Below are 20,253 nucleotides of genomic sequence, written 5' to 3'. Positions count from 1 at the left end.
CCTGGGTAGGGGGAATATCCAACCTGTTTACAGAAGTGGAGCAGATGGAGGGCTTGCCCATACTGGTGCACAAGGATGCCAACCTCAACAGCAGTTTGCATTTTTGTCTTACGACCACACACAAACCTCCTGAAGATCATCACCTAAAATTTTGGAAGGCAAAGGAATTTGGTAGCACCAATCTGCTGGTCATCTGACTCTCTGTGTGGGTATGCATGTGCTGACTGAGGGGCCCAAAGGAGACGAAGAGGTGGAACGGAAAGCCACTGAAAGGAAACACTTTTTTTTTTCCTTTCAGAAGTTCACAAAAGCAGTCATTGCTGGCAGGTGCTCAGAAAATGCACAACCAGTCAACAGACAGAATCATTCTGCACTTTGCCAAAGTAACTTTATTTCAAAAGTTCTTCTGCAGCAGCCTCAAAATAATTTTTCTGCAGTTGGTGGAGCTGGTGGGACAAAGCCTATCCAGCTTTCTGTCTTGTTGAAGGCCAGTGTTTTACCCAATGAAAACTTCAAAATGGTATCAGCATAATGCTTTGTCTTTTTTCATTTTTCTTTTTATCTTTTTCCTCTTTGTCTTTGTCTTTTTTCTTTTTTTCTTTTCTTTTTTTCTTTTTTCTTTTATTCTTTTCTTTTTTCCTTGGTATGACCTATTAAACCAGCAAAACTAACCTCATCCAACTCCAGTATAGGACACACTTATTCCAGTATAAAACATTTCCTGTGTTTTAATGTGTGTTTTCTGGAAATAGGTTTAAGTTGTGTGGATAAGAGCCATTGGATCTGGGGCATGAACTTCTGTGTGTGATGTCCGTGTTAGATACTACAACTACAGACTAGTTTCCCAGATGGATGGATGAGTTACTAGACTGAAGAAGCTTTCCAGGATGTGTAGCCTTCCTCTTTCCTGTTCTCTTCCCTTTTGTTCCCCTCCTCTTTCCTTTCAGTAAGCCATGTAGATGTGCGTCCTTTGAAGCCAGGATGCCACTTCTCTAGGCATTGCTGGTATGAGAGCTGGAACTGGCAAAATACACTGACACTGGCTCCATCTCTCTGACCCTTTCCCATCCAGATTGTTACCTTCCAAACAGCAGTCTTGCCTGTCCTATTACTTGATGAGGCCCTCAGGAAATTGTTGCATTTGAAAATGCTGTGTTAGACCTGCTTTAGTCAAATCCATCCTATAAGTTGCTAGTGTACATCTGGATCTTCAGTGAGTCCAAGCAACCCAACACAGATCTGCTGAAGCTGGTAGAGCTGCTCCAGTTGAGCCCAGCTGTAGGTCTGATCCATCTTTTCTCATCTGGTTCTTTAACCAGCCCCTTTTTCTTCTTCCAGCTTCATTTCTCATCCACATTTACCAGTCTAGTATTTTGAATTTTTATGCAGTCTGCTTTCATTTACTGTTAAAAATGCATCTCCGGTATCAGGCACATCATTTTTAAGCCTCCATCATGCCAAGAGAGTTAGCAAAACATCAGTTTTTCACTTCAGTTCCCAACCCATATGTTTTCAAGTAGCACTAGGGAAACATTTTTTAAAAGACAGACTCCAGAGATGTCTTCTAATATCATCAGCAATGATAATCAAAAGCTGCTTCTGCAGAAGCCTGCGGGATTATCAGTCTCTCAAAAGGAAATTCAGCAGCTTTTCTTGCAGTAACATTTATTCTCCACCCTTCCTCCTGAAGCTATCGCTCACCTTGAGGTGGTGACACCCTGGACAACTCCATTTCCATATGCACAACCGATTCACATGTCAGGAGGGAACCATAATCTGGGGCCAGAACCCCTCATGACTTTCTGAGGGAAGTGTAACTCAAATGGTAATAGCAGCTCATCATAGCTCGTAGATTATTCAAGTTATGGCTCATTTACAGTTGCAAAATACCTCTGAGGAAGTCTTTTTTTTTTTTTTCTTTTCAAATTTAGACATCATTTCAGCTAGTCATGACATCAGTACTAGGTCTTAGGCTCCTCCACAAAGGCACACATTGCATATTTCAAGCTCTTTTGGCTGACTCTGCTCAGGCCCAGGGTTAATACAGCCTGGTCCTGTCCTGTGACTGGCAGCGTGCTGGATGTTTACGAATATTCACCTAATGACTGTCTGCGAACCTTCCTGCTAATGACCAGGAGAGTAATATGAACAGAGGGCACGGAGGGGCAGGGGTGACAGGGAAGCAGATCGGCTAAGAAAAGTTCATCCAAACATTTTCCAGGACTGCTTTGTCACCAGCAATCTCATCATTTGCAGTTCTTCCATTCCTTAGACAACGTTTTGAGGGCTAACCAGCCCTGCTCTGGTGCTGCTGGAAACAGCTGAGCATCGCCGTGGCTGGGAGGGCAAATGGGGCTGTGGAGCCCAGCAGAGCCCTGCTGATGCCTGCAAAAGGATGCCGGGTCCTTGGCTTGTGCATCCTTTCCTGGGGTGAACTCCTGAGCGGAATTTATTGGCCGTGGAAGATAACGTAGGGATGGGAATACAGCGAAAAGAAGCAATAAATAACCCATACAAACGCCGGCGGCTGCCCTTGCTTTCCTCGTGCTGCTGGAAGGCCAGCCCGCAGGCATCTTGAGCACCCCCAGAAGAAGCGCGGGTGATGCCCGGGGCTGGTGCTGGTGTGGAGCGGGCAAGGGGGGGCGGGCAGGATCTGACTGGGCACGCGTGTGGGACTGGGACGGGAGAAATCGAAATGGAAATTTGGGACCCTGGTGATAAATTTTGCAGCAGCCTAATTTTGCCAGCAGTGACGCCCTGGGCAGAGCCTGTGTGGCCCAGAAAGGAGCGGGTTTTAAATTTTCTAGAATTCCCTAATCCGCTTTATCAGCCGCTTCTCCTGAAACTGCTGCTGCTCCCTGAGAGATTTAAAGCCACAGTGGCTCCTCCAAGGCCTTTTCCTGATTATGATGTTTATTCTCATCCAGTCAAGACAGAGCAACATTAGCATGTGATTTACTGTGCACGGCCAATCGCGGATACCAGCACTCAGCATTTGAAATTCAAGCAGTAGCTACGTGCAGTAAACTGGTCAGGATCGATCCGGAGATAAAAAGGACGGCCCTACCTCTTCAGAAGGCAGTAGAGATTCGTATTCGAGGTCTGTCTGTCTTATCCTGCCAAGCAGGATGCTCTGCATCGCTCCTAGGAATCAGGGCACACAATGACAGCCGCGTGGTTTCAGTACGTGCCCTGGTGCTGGGTTTAATTCCTTTCTTTTGTTTAGGCTTTTTTTTTTTTTTGCTTGCAACCATCCGCTTCTCCTCTCATGTTTCAAGTCTTTGTATGTATCTGTCAAACAGGCAGTGCATTCAGGACAGGTTTTCATGCCAAAGCATTCTTTTACCTAATGAAAACAAGTGAATAAAACATAAGAGAAGTACCTTTAAATTAAAAATAGAGAAACAAAACTGAAGAAAACCAATACCTGAAGAAGAAGGGGAACATTTATTTTCCAAGAAAAATGCCTACTGAAGGGATGAATCTCTATTTATTTCTTCTAATTTAGTTATACGCTTATAATTACGCCCTAATTAAATAAGGAAAAAGGACTATGTGTGGCAGAAGAGAAATACATGCATTTGTGAGAAGTCAAGAAAATCCAGGTAAACTTCTGATAGCACGACATATTCGTGCTGAGTAGTCGCTTTCCAAAACTAAAATTTTCTCCCAAAGGCCCCAGTTTGTATTATTAATGCCATTTTTTCTTAGCCTGCATTTTCGTTTCCATCTGAAAGGGCGGGAAGCAAAAAGTTTTGGGAAAGTTTGAAGGGACAAAGAGGTTTCTGAGCCACGAGCATCAAAAACACCTGACGGATGTTGGCTGGGTGGTGTTGTACCTGGGTAGAGCGAGCAGCAAGGCTGGCTGCAGACCCTGTGCTGCGGGGCTTAGAAGTAAGGTGCAGCCAAGTGTCCAGCTGGGGCCACCAGTCCCATTTCACAGTGGCTTTGGTGAAGTGGGAACATCTGGGACCCGACTTAAGCCAAGTGTAAGGCTGTCTGCTAGGAGCCAATTTAAGCCTGCACCTAAGGCTTGTGAGGAGCTGAGCCATTAGGGTCATTTCAGTCATTCTTCCAGGTTTCTGCTGGCTGCTTGGATTCTCAGATGTCATATCCTAAATGTTTGCTGTCCCCCTTCTCTGTTTAATATGAATATCCTGTAATTGGAGTATTGAGATCCTCACTGCCCTCGCTGAGGAGGAGGATACGGAGGAGGGACCAGAAGAAATCCATCTTTGCCATAATGAATGCGCGCCATTCAGGGCAGACTGGGCTGTTCAGATGTTTTATTCCTTCTTTTCATCTCCTTTGTGGAGGTTCAAGCAATACCAGAACACAGAGACCCCCTTTTAGGGCTTCAAACCCATCAAAGATTCCCCAGGTCCACTGTGCGGGGGGGGCTTTTTTGATGCCTCTCTAATCTCTGCACTGCCGGTGCTTCTTGCGTCTCTTGTCATATGGGAGCCTGGGGAGTCAGCCTGGCCGCGGTGAGGTGAGACACAAAGAACCCACAAGCAGGCATTTGCTGTGATGCTGTTAACTCCTTTTCAGAGCTGTTTTTAGGGCACTGGGCAGTAATTGGCACTGGCTGTATTCCAGATGGCCTCTGGCATGTACCTCCTGTTTGATGGCTATAGATGAAATCTGTGGTACCCAAAGGCCCTGGCCTTTTTTGCCCCTGAGATGCTGTTAGTGATGGTTAGGGTCCCTAAAGGAGCAATATGAGTACAGAGAAAACATCTGTGCTAGCTGTCAGAAGAGAGAGGGTAAGGTCTGCTGGTAGGGTCAAGCACCGTCTCAATGCGCCTGCCCCACTCCATCACCCTGGGTGTTACCTTGATATTGATGCTCCCCTGGCACTCCTCAGTTCCCTTGTGTGCGCCCACCTGCCCTATTTATTTCACTTGTTTGCTGTCCCAATGGACAGAAATCAAAGCTTTCTTCATCACCTTCCTGCCTTCACCTTAATCTAAAAATGTTCCTGTAGCTACGGCTGCCTGTGCCTCCGCAAGGCAAGCTTCCCACTCCTCCCCCGGTGAATGCCATCTCCTCACTGAGCAGCAACGGGACATTTTAGTACTGTTTTGTTGCCTTCCTTAGAAAGATCTGAATGTGAATACATCACACATCTGTCCCACTGCTAAAACTATCGATCAGACGTGTAAAGATTGGACACTCACAGAGATCTGGAGAACTCTGCATCTGTTTTCTAGGATCACACTTCCTTTCTTCTCAAATGCAAGATTTGCAATTCTTATCTGGGAGCCTGTTTTAGCATCTAATATTACTGAAGTCAAGAATAACAATGAGAATAACAGTCAAGTTAATATTGACCTCTTCCCTGCAGTTGTTCTGATCGGGCCTTTAAAAATCAGTTAATATCCTCTCATCACTAGCTATATGGCATTTCCTACATCTATTTAAATAAATCTGATTTCTATAAACAGAGGAAATTTAAGAATAGATCAAAATTATCTTGGAGAAATATTCCAGACCTACCTGAAAAAATACAGGAATCATTTGTAGTCAGAAATGCAAGTTAAGATCAGAACATTTGATTATTATTATTTTTTAATACATAGCTAAATAAGATTTCCTGCAGGCTCGAACAAACCCTCACTAAATCCATATTTCAAGAGAGAACAGGGAAAACTGGACTGCATAACTCTTAGGCAGTCTGGAGTATCTTACATCTTCTATTCATCTATTCACTTTTTCATAGTGTTGCCCAGAAAATGTTAGAATTCATGCCTTGGGGTCCAAAAATAGCTCAGGAAAGAGTAGTAGATAAAAAACTACTTCCCTGGAAAGCAAGATTTAAAAAAATATATTCCATTAAAGTTATTCTCTGTAGATGCTCCAGAACACATTAAGCTAGTGGTGTCTAGGTTAAAAATAAAGCATTGAAAGAGAGCTCTTATTTGCAGCTTTGACCAGACCTAGCTGTCTTTGTGCATTTACCTGGTGCTGGTATGATTAATTATTTTATTTTTTTTGGAATTACTGAATTGCTGAAGGTTTGTACGTAATCGCGTTGCAGCTCAAGCCTCTGCCCTATGCTGAGGAGTTCCTTATGTGAAGACCTAAGTGAAGACTTTCTGTTTTTTCCAGGAGTGAGAGTTGAGACAGACATGGCCACAACCAACAGCCAAAAAAAAGCCATCATGAGCCTGGGCCTTGCACAGCTGACCGTGCTTGAACTCTGACTGCCTCTCCGAAATTCACCCAGATCACATTGGCTGCCAGTGGGAAGCATGAGGCCAGCCCACCTGAAGGACTAATGACTTAGCATGTGCCTGTGGTTGCCTACCGACATGCTAGTTATAAGGTGGTAGCAGCACCGAAAGCTTTTTTGTTGACTTGACTTCTTCATCCACAAGGAATGATGATGGCACGTAGGCAATGAAAAGCACCCAAATCTTTTACTGAAATGACCAAGGACTCAAGAACAGTGTGGTGCCTTCTCACGTTTGCCTTGAGATTTGCTATACGTCCCCAGTCTTCCTACCTCCTTTACCACCTCACCAGCATCCAAGCTGCCTGCTCCGCTGAAGGAATGGGTCATTTGTGGGCAGCACTGGGTAAGAGTGTCCATATGTGCCATTAAATCTCAGGGCCAGTGGGCAGGATCTGCTGGGTGAATGGTGAGCCCCAAGCAAACACCCAATTTATTCGGAAATATTTCAGTCTGTTTTCAAGATCTGAGAGAATACTGATTTCTGATCGTGCTTACCTCTTAGAGGGGATCATGCAATTCTCGGTGGCAGCTTTCCATTTCAATGGCTACTGAAAGAAATCTGTTTGGGGAATTGCCTTTCCTTATTTGTGCAAAAATCCTTTTATGCCATTAAGGCGCTTTGCAAAGGGAAACAAGATCCAAGGGCTTGTTGAGGCACAGTTTGCACTACCCAGTAGAGTTAGTCTCATTAAAATGGACCTCGTCTCCTTGCTGCTCCTGCACATACTGTCAGTTTATCACAGATCATCTGACATCTCTAAAATGGAAGGCATGACATAAAGCAGGAAAAAGAGCTTGAGATTAAAAAACAAAACAAAACAAAAATTACAAAGACTTTGGGGAAATGGCTCTCAGGAAAATATGCCTGTACACAAACTTGTCAAGCCCTTGCAGTGCCTTTGTCCCCATCCTGGGGAACGATGAGCACTCAGGGCCACGTGCTGCTTTTCACCCTCGCCCGGCTCTGCGAGGCTTTTCGGAGCACAGGGGACTGCTGGAGCGCTGCCTGCTCACGTAGCCCCCATAGGAAAGCTCTTCCCAAAAAATCCCAGTGAGGACCCTGCCTCCCTTCTCCCATGCAACCCCAAAAGTGTTGGAACAGCCCAAGGGGGACATGGTTTGTGGGGCTCTCAGCTCTCTGCTGAGGTGCCGAGCCTCTCGGCCTGCCTCACCCACGCGCCCCAAGGAGTCCTCAGTGTAGGAACACGAGTCTTCCACTGCCGTTTTCGACAGCAGCAGGCCTAAATGTTAGCTTGCCCTTGAATTTTGTGCTGCAGGCTCGGAAGCGACATAAATGCCCAGATGAAATAAGACCAGAAAACCCTCTGAGGCCTCCCCACAGCCAGCGCGCACCAGCGCTGAGGCAGCCTGTGTGCGAGAGTCTTTGGGGTGGCAAGCCAAGAGCCTGGTGCCCCGGGAGGTCAGCGGGGTCTTGTAACAGGGGTGAGGACCGTGACAAAAGGCAACAAGCGGAAAATTACTGCGGAGGGCGGAGGGGATGCGGAGGAGCCCCCGGGAGGGGAGAGAAGGGCCCTGTGGTGCACGGGGCGGTCGCGTGGGCCCGCTGCTGTCTCCGCGGCCCACGACAGAGGTGCCCCCAGGGGAGCTTTCGGTGGGAGACGTAAATTCTCCTGTCAGTGCCTGCGTGACGGCAGTAAACTCTTTTATTGCTCCTTAAGCTGCATTTTCCACGGTCGGTTTTCCTAGGAGACTATTTCTGCATGCATTTCCCTATCGCCTGGACAAGACCAAGACAAATCTGAAGCCAGACCGTTTCAGTAACTCCTCTCCACACAACACGCCCCGCTCAGGAGCAGTGGGGGGGAAAATGGTCAGGGGATGGATGGGAAGAGAGACGAAAATAGAGGAGAATATCCCACACCGGTGGGGAATTCAGACAGATTTCAACTTAAACTGGCAGAGACTGGAGGGCAGGCAGAGGGAAACAGAGGGGATGGCAGGACAGGAGGCTGCAGGACAAAGTGGCCCCTTTGTAAATGTATATACGTACACATATACATGTGTGTTCGGCAGCCCTTTTGCACCAGTAAAGCAGTTCTCAGGCAGGAAATTTCTCCCATCAGCGGCGCGATGCACTGCTGCGTTTACCAGCGAAGCATCAAAACAGGGAGCTGAGATGGATCTCAGAAAGAGAAAAATAGCTGCGGTCAGAGGATGAGTGCTGAACTAACAAAATCCACAGCCAAAACCTCACAGGGAAGTGTTGGTTTTGCTGCATTTCCTGCAGAGTACAGGTGACATCAATTAATGAGTTAAAATGCCTAATGCGTCATTAGAGGAAAATTGGATTGAGAGGAGGGATGCCGGACCCAAGATGCCAGCTCTCTAAATTCCCAGCTGCAAATGCCAGGTTTGTCAATGAGTCTGCTGCTGCCAAGGACTTTGGAGGAAAAGCCCAGCTAATAACTGGAGAAAATGGCATGGCACAAAGCTCTCTGAGCACTTGGACTGGGAGCCGTGTGTCCATTAGAGGAAATCAGAAAGTCAAAGCAGACACTGTGTAATTTCTCTGTACTTGCATTAACCATATCCCCAACACTCCCAGCGTGGTTCACTTTAGTGTAATAAAGCACTTTATTCCACCCCATCACAGCTAAGTGTCCTCATCAGATGGAGTATCACAGGGGCTGGAATTCACTTTTCCATTAAAGAGATGGTGTGTCTTGCTCAGACATTCGTCTATAGCTCCAGGAATGTTTGGATTATCTTAAAGAGGTCATAACTTGCTGATAAACACCCCCTTCCCAGTCCCAGACGAACGTTTAATTTACTTAGATCTATATATATATATATATATTCATTTTTACTTTTTGGCAACTTGCTTGGCAAAATATTTTGTCGAAATTGCAATCTGCTGTTCCAGTTGTTTCACTGCTTGGCGAATTGTTCCTTTCTAGGCACCAGAACTGTTTTCCTTGTGATGTTTTATTGTATTAACTCTTTGGAGCCACTGCATTCAACAGAGCTGGCAAAGTGTGGGGTTTTGCTTTTTGGACCTGGAACAGCTACCTGAAGTGCAGAGCCTGGACCAGACACCTCCCAGATGTGCTGCCAGATAGGACAAGAGGCACTGAATTGTGCAGGAGGCAATGGATGTGAGCTGGCATGCAGGAAATTCGGATTAGATATTAGCCAAGATTTTTTTTCATGAGAAAGGCAGTGAAAAGATGGGAGCAGGACCCCACAGAGGCTGCGGTCTCTACCATTGGTGATGCTCAAACCCGTTTAGACAAGGCTCTGCACAGCCGGATTTAATTGGCACTGCTCCACGCAGGGCTTGCCCTACATGACCCTGAGCTCCCTCCCATTCCAAATTACTCTGTGAGTCCGTGATCAGCACGGAGAACAAGGGGGACAGGAAGGCAGCGTCGTCAATTCGACCAGCTCTCCACGTTCACCTCATGCCGGAGCCAGCTGAGACCAGGAGGGATCCTCAGACGTCCTGCGCCGACAGCCAGGTAAGAGCATCCCTTCTCTGTGTTTCAGGGCCAGGGCAGGCTGAGGGCTTCCCATCTCCGATCTTGCAGCATTTCTAGTGCACTGCGGAGAGTTGTGTGTGATGGCTCTTGGAAATCTCTGGCCAGAAGGGCCTGAGGTTATCACCACAGGGCCACGTGGCGCTTTCAGTTCTGCTGCAACCACCACGAGGTTCGACCGGGTGGCGAGGGCTGAGACCACAATTAATACCGGAGATTGCAGCAATTCATTTCACTGTCAGACATTTCTGCTAGCCTTTTAGTCCTCCAAGTAATTTTAACTCCTTGCTGACATATTCATATATTGGGCTTCTCTTTTGTGTCTGTAAAAGCATCACAACCATGTGCGGGTACCAGTTGGTGTTATAATGTAATTCCGCTGATAAGCAAGGCCACCTTAAGCCCTGCTGAAACTTAAATGCCAGGCTATTACTGCAGCGTGTTTACTCTCACTTTTAGCTGCATTGTACTGTTTGGCTTCCTAAATCTCAGCAGGGAAAGGACAGCTTAGCTCCCTTGAAGGCTGCGTTGCTCTAAAATGATGACTGTTGCTGTGGGGGAAGGGGTTGCGCTCTGTGCAACATGATTTGTAGGACCCTCTATAAATCATTTACCAGCATGCCTTCACGGCAAGCCACAGGCTTGCAATTTGCGGCGCTTTAAGGAATGGAAGCAATAACAACACGTGAAGGACAAAAAAAAAAAAAAAAAAAAGAAGAATGAAGAGACGGACACCTCGAAAACCCTCGCCTGGAAAACCAGAAGCCTTTATTTAAGTCGTGAGGACAACCACTGAAAGCATTTTAATGGGCGAGTGCCTCCTGCTCTGCCACCGCGTGCCGTGCAAAGAGCAGTTCGGTGGCTGCAGAGGCACACGGGGAGGGGGCTCAGCCAGCCCCGCGGGACCGACCCTTGTGTCTCCCACTCGAAGGCTGCAATAAATCACCCTGCCGCGCTCATAAAGTGGAGCCAAGCAGCGGAGTAAAGGCCCGAGCGTGCAAACCCAATTGGAAAAACGAGGGGTTTGGGAAGGGGAGGGCAGCACCTCCCGTTTCTGCCGCCGGTGTGTGGTCAACACTGCAGCAACCGCCAGGGACCTAGTGCGGACCTGGGCATTAATTCTTCCTGCTGCTGGAGCAGCCTCCTGGCATCATTCCTATGCCAAATGGAAGTGCTGACAAAGGGGGGTTTTAAGTGATAATTAATGTCAGTCAGCATTATTAGGAATAGAAACCCTGCCTCAAAAACTACTTGCCTTTCTGATGATGGATTTGGTGCGATGGCTAACCTCCTTCCACTGTCGGGTGCTTCACTTAGTAGCGTAACGCACGGTGATTAAAAAGTGAGCAGTCTGCAGTATCAGTAAAGATTGCAGTAAATGGATGAAGAGCTGATTTCACGAGTTATTTTCGAGTGGGATTCAGACAGGTATTTCCAGAAATGTCGAGACATGGAAGGCATTTTCCACCCAAGACTACCAACGAAATCTTAAACTTCACCAATTCGCAGATGTGGCAGGTAAGAAAAGAGCTGTCACAAGGATGGGGCCAGGAGCATTAACCACACTGATGGAGCCAAAGGCTTCCTTTTTTTTTTTTTTTCCATTTTATTGCCTGAAGAAACAGACCTGGAAGATTCATTTTATGATCTTTTGTGGACTGTGGTCCTTTCCCAGGGCATTCCTGTTGGAGCTTGGACAGGAGGCACTGGCTCAACATCCCGCACTAGGTGCCAGCTCTCCCGCTAAAAGTCCCTGAGAGAAATTCAATCGCACTGAGGATGGTGTAAGATAGGCTTGCTCAAACAATCACATCTAAATACAGGCTAAGGGCAGCAGGAAAACCCTGCAATAACCGCGTATGGTTTAAGGGCACAGTGGACAAGCAACTGGGGAAAGCCACAGTAAAAAGAGGTGAAATGATCCCTGTATACAAAGAGGGGAATGCGGGCAGATGCAGGCACAGGCTTTTTAGGCTGCATGCAGTCTCAATGAGGCCAGTTCCTGACGCTGCGCTCAGCTCCAAGGTTCATCTTTTTTAATAAGAGTGTAACAAAATTGGTGACTGCACAGAAAAAAGCCACAGCAAGTGCCACGAAAATGATTTAAGAGCTGAAGAAAGTGCTTTAGAGTGAGAAACATAAAGAGCGCAATCTGTTTAGCTTATCAAAAAGACGACCGAGAGGTGGCTTGATTACAATGTACCATTACCTTCGCGGAAAGGAAACAGAGGGAACTGTGAAGCCCTTTAATGTGGTAGATAACAAGAACCATTAGCTGGAAGCTCGAGACGGACGAATCGGAGGCGGTAGGAATGCATTTTTAAGAAGATGGGTGAAAAGCTCCGAACAAGCTGTCGATGGAGGTAATGAATCCTCTGCCTCATGGTGTCTTCTGATCAAGATACACCGCTTCACCTGGCAGAAGTCACATTTTGTCAAACACATCATTGCCATCTCCTCCATTTTCACGAAAGCCATCCTTCTGCATGTCTAATGACTGAGAAGCCACGTGGCTGTGAAGAGAAGGGAAAAACAGATGGGCCCGGAAGTTCTCCCTGGAATATTTTGAAATACCCAGTAATTATGGCAGATTTTCAATAATTTCAGAAAGTAGTTTGCACAAAACCCCTGATCCATGATCTTTAAAGTAAAGTCCTTCTGGATCACAAGCTTCTTTCTTTCTGTTCCTTGGAGAAAAGCTGGCAGAAATACACCAGCACTGAACAGATTTGTCCTGGTGCTGCAGCTTCTGACGGCAGGGAATGCGAGACGGAAACGCTAGAGAAGACACCCAAGGGCACAGGCAGCGACAGCAGACGTACAAACCAAGAGCACCCAGGCTACAAGCACGGGTGATAGCTACTATAATCACTGCCCGTACAGACTGTAGCCCAGGTGAGACCTGAGGGAACATTTTCTTCTGCATTCATACCAGCATTGATACTACAAATTTGGCCTTCCTTTGTCAAAGAGGTGACACAGATGTCCAGAACAGAAACAGATCCTGCTTGAGGGATAGAGGCTTCTCTTCTCATGAACAGATGCCCACAGTTCAGTAGGAATTCAAATATTTAAACACTAAAAGAATATCTGGAGATTGTTCAAAGATTGTTCAAAGGCATCAATATGCAGTGGATTAAGTAGGAGCTGTGGGTGCTGGCTCATATTAACTTCCATTTGAGTGCCTGCTACTGATTTGAAGTACCTAAACTAAAGATGCTAGAGACCAAAAATGTTGGCTGATTTCCCATAGCTGTGCTTGATATCCGTGTCCCAGGAGACTAAAGAAAGCAATAAAAACTAATACTGGTCAGGAATGTGCCCCTTGTGGCAACGCGCAGGGAACAAGCGAAATGGAGTTGAGAGCTGCTCCCCCGCCCCACCACAGCAACTTCCGTAGGTCGGGTTTTGCACCATTTTCAGAGTGGTTATGGAGTTAATCCCAAAGGTGTCGCAGGAGCCACAGAGCTCTGGGTGGGAAAAACAGGGGAGCGTCAAGCTGTAATGTAAACAGCCAGGGGAGAGACTGAGAACAGTGCTGGAGCAGCAAACGTGCTCAGGGATACCCTGCCTCGGGTTCTGTCATGGGGATGAATATTTGAGCCCGAGGCATTTGAACTTGCTGCTCAGATTCCTGCAGCCAGCCCGAGATGCTGACATGACTAAGGATTGACTGTGCCCGTGTTAATTTAAATTGATTTCTCATTGCACCATGAATCCCTCTCTCCTCCTTCCCTGCAAGTGGAGGCACCGCAGCACAAGTCACCTTTACAAGCCAGGCTGGCATAGGAGTAAGAGGCTTAGGAGAAAATGAGCAGATATTTTTTAATTAGGTGATGAACTGGGGATTTCCCCTGTTCTCTGATCCAGAGTCTGCAGAAGAGAAAGGAGGAGGAGGAGGCAGGATGGGGACAGGCTAGGTGAGCCCTGAGCTCCCACAGCTAGGTCTCCTTCTTGCTCTGCTACACACGATTTTTGTTCTCCCTTGTCTCCTGCAAAGAGCGCTCACGGACAAATCCCACGGGCACAGCATTGGAGGCCTCCTGCTTTCCAAAGGAGAAATAACTCAGGTGAACCATGAATTTACTCTGTGGGTGCTGTTTCCTGACCTTTTTTTCTTCAATGTTAGCCTCTCTGAACCCCCTAATGTCATCGAGGCTTTAGGAAGGTGCCTCAAATCTGCAAGCGACATCATTTGCTAGGCTATCAGCATTCCCCATCAATAATGAAACTAAAAACACAGCTTAATAGACAGCAAGGCTAGAGCAGCTGGCAGTGCCGCGCAAATCCAGCGCTCTTGCTGCTGAGTTTATTAGACATTTTATAGTCCTGGGAACTAAAGATAATGGATCCCATTCCCATACGCTGCATCAACATGAGCTGGAACTCCGTCGTGCCATTGATCTATGAGGCAGCAGTGAGTAAGACCCAGACAAAAATACGAAAATGAATCAATCCTAAGCTGTTAAAGAGACATCACGAAGCACTTTCCAGTTTTCCGTTCTTGCTTTCTAATCTCCATCCTGTGAAATACTCTCCCAAGGGCTCTTAAATACAACAGTTTGCCACAGACTTTGGGATCAGGTTAAGAGGAATTGCCCCTGTGGATCGGAGAACAGAGCTGAAATTTGGAGCTTATAACCCGTAGTAGGCACTTGTGAGCTCTTCCCACCCCTCTGCAGCAAAAGCCTTTTTGGGGTTCCTGTCATTTTAGTAAGTGCTGTGTGAATATGTTCATGCAGGTTTTCAATGCAATATTCACTTTAGAGTTCACGAAGTTATTCTCCTCGCATGAGTGGAAAATAAATTTTGATTTATTTTCAAGTACAGAAAACTAAATATCTACAGGCCAGAGAATAACTTTCACCTATTAAAAAAAAAAAAGGAAATGGGCTGTAGTCTGAACCTGGACGATAGTGAGTTCTTCTCAGGTGCTAACATTCACTGCTTTAGAAACTATGATACCTTCTGGTTTTAGTATATGAAGGTACCATGGCAGCTGCAGTCTCAAATCAATTTATATTGAACCTGCACCCAGTGCAGTCTATTTTAGACATTTAAAATACATCATACTCAATACCAACAAATCACTTTAAAGAAGCATGCAAAGAAAAGAAGTCCTTAAAAACAGCAGCCACTCAGCTGGCACCTCCAAACGTGAAACAAAGACAAGAGAAAAATGCCATGAAATAAAATCAAAGCAAGCAGAGCCTGCCTAGCTGTGTACACAAAATGAAAGTTTCGCCAAGACATTGTGGGATGAGATAGTTTGGAGAGTTACTGCTCAAACGCAGAATTATGAAAAGCAAAGACAATCAGCTCGCTCATCCTGATTACGGATTCCAAGTGGATCTGATGACAGCCTCAGGCATTTTCATGGCTCCATATGTCCAAAATCTCTGCAGAATCTCGTCAAGTGGTGTTCAGTATTTAACCTTGCTGCGCCCTTTTGGCAAGGAATACTCTGCTTGTTTACAGGGCCTCTGCAACATAGTGAATGCTTTTCAGTAATTAATATCAACTGCATAACTCAAAAAGCTGGAGAGAGAACTAAAAAAGAGATGAATGCATTCATTAGTATAATTCACTGATGAAAAATGGCCGCTGGTAAATTGCTTTATCCTGCACGTATCCGGGTGGACAGGCAAATAGTGAGTCTCTCAGGTTCATGGGGATTCCCCATCCCACCTGGGAGAGGACCCAGTTGCTTTGTACCCTGACTTGTTCTGTTCCTTTGGAGAGTGGGACGCAGCGGGTGCTTAACAACACATCAAAGTTTTTGACCTGTGGTAGAAGCAACATAATTATTTTGAGAGGATTTAAGGGTACTAGTGGCGCTATATGGATTTATGAGATGAGTTACTTAATGGCTCTATGAAATCCAGACTTAGCTTACAGGAGCAAAGCAGACAAACTTGACTCACCTGCACAGATGCACTGGGTGCAGGGAAGGCCTTGAGCTTTGCGGGATCCATTACTCACATGGCAGACATTTTATCAGTCCAGGAAAAATGCATTTCATTTGTCAATCCTAAAGAAAGATTAACAGGAAAGAAGTCCTTTATGACGCTCCTTCGTAGGTATACTTAGATGTCTGAGCCGTTGACATAAAAGAATACAGTCGAATGTAGGTGCAAGGGGAATAAACCAAATGTTATTTTTGGTAAAACTCCATGGCTCCCCAAAAGAAATCATCTGAAGACTCCAGTATAAGATGATGATCTGATGAAAGTGTTCAAGAGAAGTTAGGAAACTTCTATCTGAAATCTCTAGCAGGGCCAAGACTGTGGCTGACCTAGGCAATACCCTGCACAGATCTCAAAGGGTCACTGTGAAGGTTAAAAAGAGCCTAAAATGATCTTGTTTGCCTTTTACTAGGCTCTCTGCATTGCTTATTTAAAATCTTTTCTTTTTTTCTAAAAGAGCTGTCTTTTTTAAAAATAGTGTTAAACATGGCAATTATCTCAACCCCCTGAAGCCCAAAACACTGCTACAGTCGTACAACTGAACTGCATACCCAAAGGTGTAGATGGATGCACAAATGTACATCTTACCTATAGGCAAGAGTGAGGCGAGCGGTGCACTGCACGGCTGGGGACCGAGGGGAAGGGTGTAAGATAAGCCAAGTTTTAGCCCTAACTCTGCCTCTCACGCGTGGCTGTTGGCACAATTCGGCACTTGGTGTTGCCACGTGGGGTTTGGGCTTGCGTGAGAAAACTTAAGAAGGGTCATGACATGTTGGAAACCGCAGTAACACTTATGTTCAAATACCACAAAAATAAAAGCTTCACTCAGCCCAGACACGAGGTCTGTTTTTGGTTCCTACAAAACCAAGCGCTTTGAGAGATTTGCAGGGAATTGTTTTCCTGCTGGGTTTTCCTTTGCCCGTATCCTGGCTCCACATGGATGGCAGAGGACAAGCTGGTAGGCACCCGTCCTTGTAGCCATGGCTCCTGCGTCCACAGCACTCGGCTCTCCTTCCTCCTGCCTTCATCCCAGCACAGCCTCACAGCGGGTCTTCCTGGCTGCAGAAAGCTCCTGCCAGCCCCTCCTGCCCTGCCGAGCAGGCAGCCAACACGAGGCTCTGGGGGTTTGCCCACCCCAGTCCCACCGTATCCCCATGCTGAACTGTGCAAGCCGTGAATTAAAGCCAGGATACAACCCAGCAGCATCTCCTTTAACAGCCGCCAGCAGGAAAATAAATAAGACATCCCACCGGAAGAAAAGAGAGTAATTTCACGTTTACGCTTCCAAGGGAAAAGGGAATTTGAAACAAACAAAACATCTTTTTTTTTTCTTTTTTTTTTTTTCCCTGCAGAAACTCTGTCGCCCGTCAAAGCAGGATTGTAGCGACACCGAGGGCTCTATGCAAAATTCTTCTGTTTGCCTCTGCATTTGATTAGCTGCTTGCGTCGTGTGTTTTAATTTCCTGCGGTTGAAGCACATTGCTGTCATGGTGATAGATGCTAGAGAAAGGAGAAAAATAAATAAATAAAAGTTCAGAGCACTTTTGACCAAGTCTGCACTAATTAGTGCATGAGGCAAACAGACAAACGTTTTCTGGGATTTGTGTCAACCGTATCCAGATTCCTCCTCTGCTTCTCAGATACAGCAAAACCCTTTCTAGAAACTGAAATAAAGAAAGACGGCAGATGGTGCTGGGAATACTGCGAGCACGATGCCTCCATTCAGAGCCAGATATTAGTAACAAGCCTCCCAGTTAACAGACACTGCAAGGTGGCGAATATTTAGTGTGATGGCAGTGGAGAAGTGAGGAAGACGATATTGCAGAAGGATGGTGACAGGCTCAGCAGAAACCATTGGGGGCTTGCGTGGGTGAGATGCTCTGAGTGTGATCAGGACAGCTGATCTCGCAGGGCTAGGTGGAAGTGGGAGGGGAAGAGACGACGACTGTCTGTCTGCTGTGTGGGACAAGGCAGGGACTTGGGAGGACGGGGATTAATCTTGTTAACATCGCTTGCAACACCAAAACAAATGGCAAGGTAGCACTCTTCTCTTTTGGGTGTTTTTAAGAGATCAAAAGAAAAATAACTGAAATTAGCACAGGGTTCAACCAAAAGCATCCTAACAGTTTTAAATGCGTAAAACAAAGACTGTACTCTGAAAGTGAGGAAAGAACTTCTCTGTTTGTCAGTGGGAAAGGAATGCATAAAAATAACTCTTTTCCAAAACCAACAAAGAGTTATTATTTATTGTAGAGCTTCTACCACAAACCATCATCATCCCCTTCTGGCTGACTTTCCTGCAGAGATTCAAAGACACAACACGTATCCTCAAGCCATGTAATATTGCTGCTGCTGTGCTGGCTATGTACTTCTGATCAAACTTTCTTTGATCAGAAAATTAATCTTAACTGGAAATAGAAAACTTAAGGGATATTTACTGGACACAGACAATATTAAATTAGCAGATGTTTAGTAATTTTTTCCAGGGCACCATTTTTTCCTCAGACAAATACAATCCTAACTGAGGTTATAAAAATAAATTCTAATCTCAGTGATAACATCTCCTGCCATATTGCGCTCTCACCTGTACACGCGTTGCAATGCAAATTGGCCCAAATACAGCCTTCCTTTAAGCTAAATGACTGCCTACCTGTGACTCTAAATGGATGCCGATTGCCTGATACCTCATGGCATGAATTTTTGGTCTTGCACACTCTAACCTGTCAGCTTTAACAGCATAACTATCCACCATGGTAACTGAAACTTTGCTCTTAAAAAACGCTTACTGAGGAACTGTGTCGTAACAAAATGGGGAACTTTTGTCAGTGCTGCTTCTGTTAGAACATGAGTAGAGTTATGAGCAGTCAGTGTGGGATGTTGTTTTTTATTATTATTTATTTTTATTCAGGTGAGCAAGTAGATGGCTGGAGAGGACCGGCACAACTGTACCTAGCTGTGAGTAAAGAAGGCTGAGGTAAGATCCTGGCGTTTGTTTGAACTACAGCAAGATATCCAGTCGTTCAAGAATGGACCAACCATCTTATCTGGGTACCTGCTGCATCGTCATCTGTGGATGTGTCTCCTTTCCTCCTCACCACGGGTGGTCCAGTGGCACAGGATGGTTGGGGCAGCTGACAAAGAATTGGGAAACTACCGAGGAAGTTGAAAAGAGACACTCACAGCCTACAGAAAGCTGTGCGGAACAGGGGAATGCAATGTGTGGAGACCAGCACGGCCTGCCATCGTTTTGTACACAGACAGCCCTGCCTGCAGCAGGTGTGCTTGGCAAACCGGCAAAGCTGAGAGCACCAGTGAGAGCAAATTGGATGGCTGTGAGGAAAAATACATTTTGCTGTGGCTGCACCGCTATGAAAATAGCCTAACGTGCTTATGGGACTGCCTGTGAGTGTCTAACTAACACAGCAGGCCGAAGCGAAAGGTGTCAATTTGCTGTGGCACAAGGTATGCATGCAGCAACTGGCGGCAAAGACGTATGTGAGTGTGAGAGGCTGAGTCCATCCCTGCATCTACAGCAAGGTTCAGGAGGAAACAGTTCAACACTGCGTAAGCAGTTCAGATGGCCTATTTGTGTGCCTTTCCCAGCACACAAAAGGGTTTGTGACGGGGGGCTGTCGGTGCCGCTGGCGGGGTAACAAATACCCCAGAGGTGCCATGGCCAAAGCACCTGAGGTGGGCTCCAATGCCACGTCCACACCAGCTCATGCAGCTGGGCAAGGAGCAGCCTGCTGGGCAAGAGTAAGCACCTTCAGAGGTGGTCAGCTGCTCCTGGTGTTGTTCAGAGCAAGTTTGGAGCTTCAGCAACCAAATTCTGCCTCAGATTCCCTGCCCATGTCCTCTGTGATGTGGCTGGGGCAGCATGGACCCAGCCAGAGAGCAAGCCTCTTCACGATACCTGGACATCCTTCTGCTTGCCACATGGTAATGGCACACAATTGGACTTGAAGCACTTTAGGACGGCTCCAACGAGGAGAAATCCCCACCAGAGGACTAGCTGGTAACCCTGCTCCTGCTGGGACACACAGCAAAGGGCCTGCCACAGCTCCATCCCACCAGTGCTACTCTGCCTACCTCACCTGTGAGTCCTGATATGCATTTCCTCCTGTTCTCAGATGCAGAAGGTTCGGGAGAGTTTTCTCCAAGGCCACAGCTATCATCGGTCCTGTAAATGATTGCAGTGGCACCAGCTCCTGTCCTTGACTGTGCTTCTTTGTCAAGCGAGGCAGCGATAGCAATCACTCCGGTATTTAGCAAACCCGCAGATCACTATTGCCAATCTTTGTATAAACAAGAACTAATTAATCTTCACCACATCTCTCTAAAGAAGGTAAGTATTATCATTTATTATCTTCCCTGTTTTACAAACACAAACTGAGATGGCAAAACAAAACAAAACAAAAAAATGATTTGCTGAGGGCCAAGCAAGATAAACACATTGTGGGCAGCAAAGATGGTTTTTCTCAGTGGGAAAAGGCAGAGGGCAAGATCACCAGGCTTTACCTTAATGCAGATAATGAAAAATAGTTGTCGGATT

General features: G+C 46.2%; 1 long non-coding RNA gene across 16 annotated transcripts in view; it reads left to right on the top strand.

Annotated features, from left to right (window-relative positions):
- LOC310899314 overlaps positions 1 to 20,253 on the top strand; it is a 284,820-nt gene that overhangs the window by 217,108 nt on the left and 47,459 nt on the right. For 13 of the 16 annotated variants that reach the window (XR_014584170.1, XR_014584171.1, XR_014584173.1 and 10 more), the window contains 2 exons: positions 6,112 to 9,717; positions 18,610 to 20,046. This is a non-coding gene — a long non-coding RNA (uncharacterized lncRNA). The remainder of the gene's footprint in view (positions 1 to 6,111; positions 9,718 to 18,609; positions 20,047 to 20,253) is intronic. The other 3 variants (XR_014584183.1, XR_014584184.1, XR_014584172.1) reach the window with 3 other exon arrangements.

The sequence above is a fragment of the Anser anser genome (genome assembly GCF_964211835.1).
Source record: "Anser anser genome assembly, chromosome: 4".
Taxonomy (NCBI): Eukaryota; Metazoa; Chordata; class Aves; order Anseriformes; family Anatidae; genus Anser; species Anser anser.
This window is presented reverse-complemented; position numbering and strand designations above follow the sequence as displayed.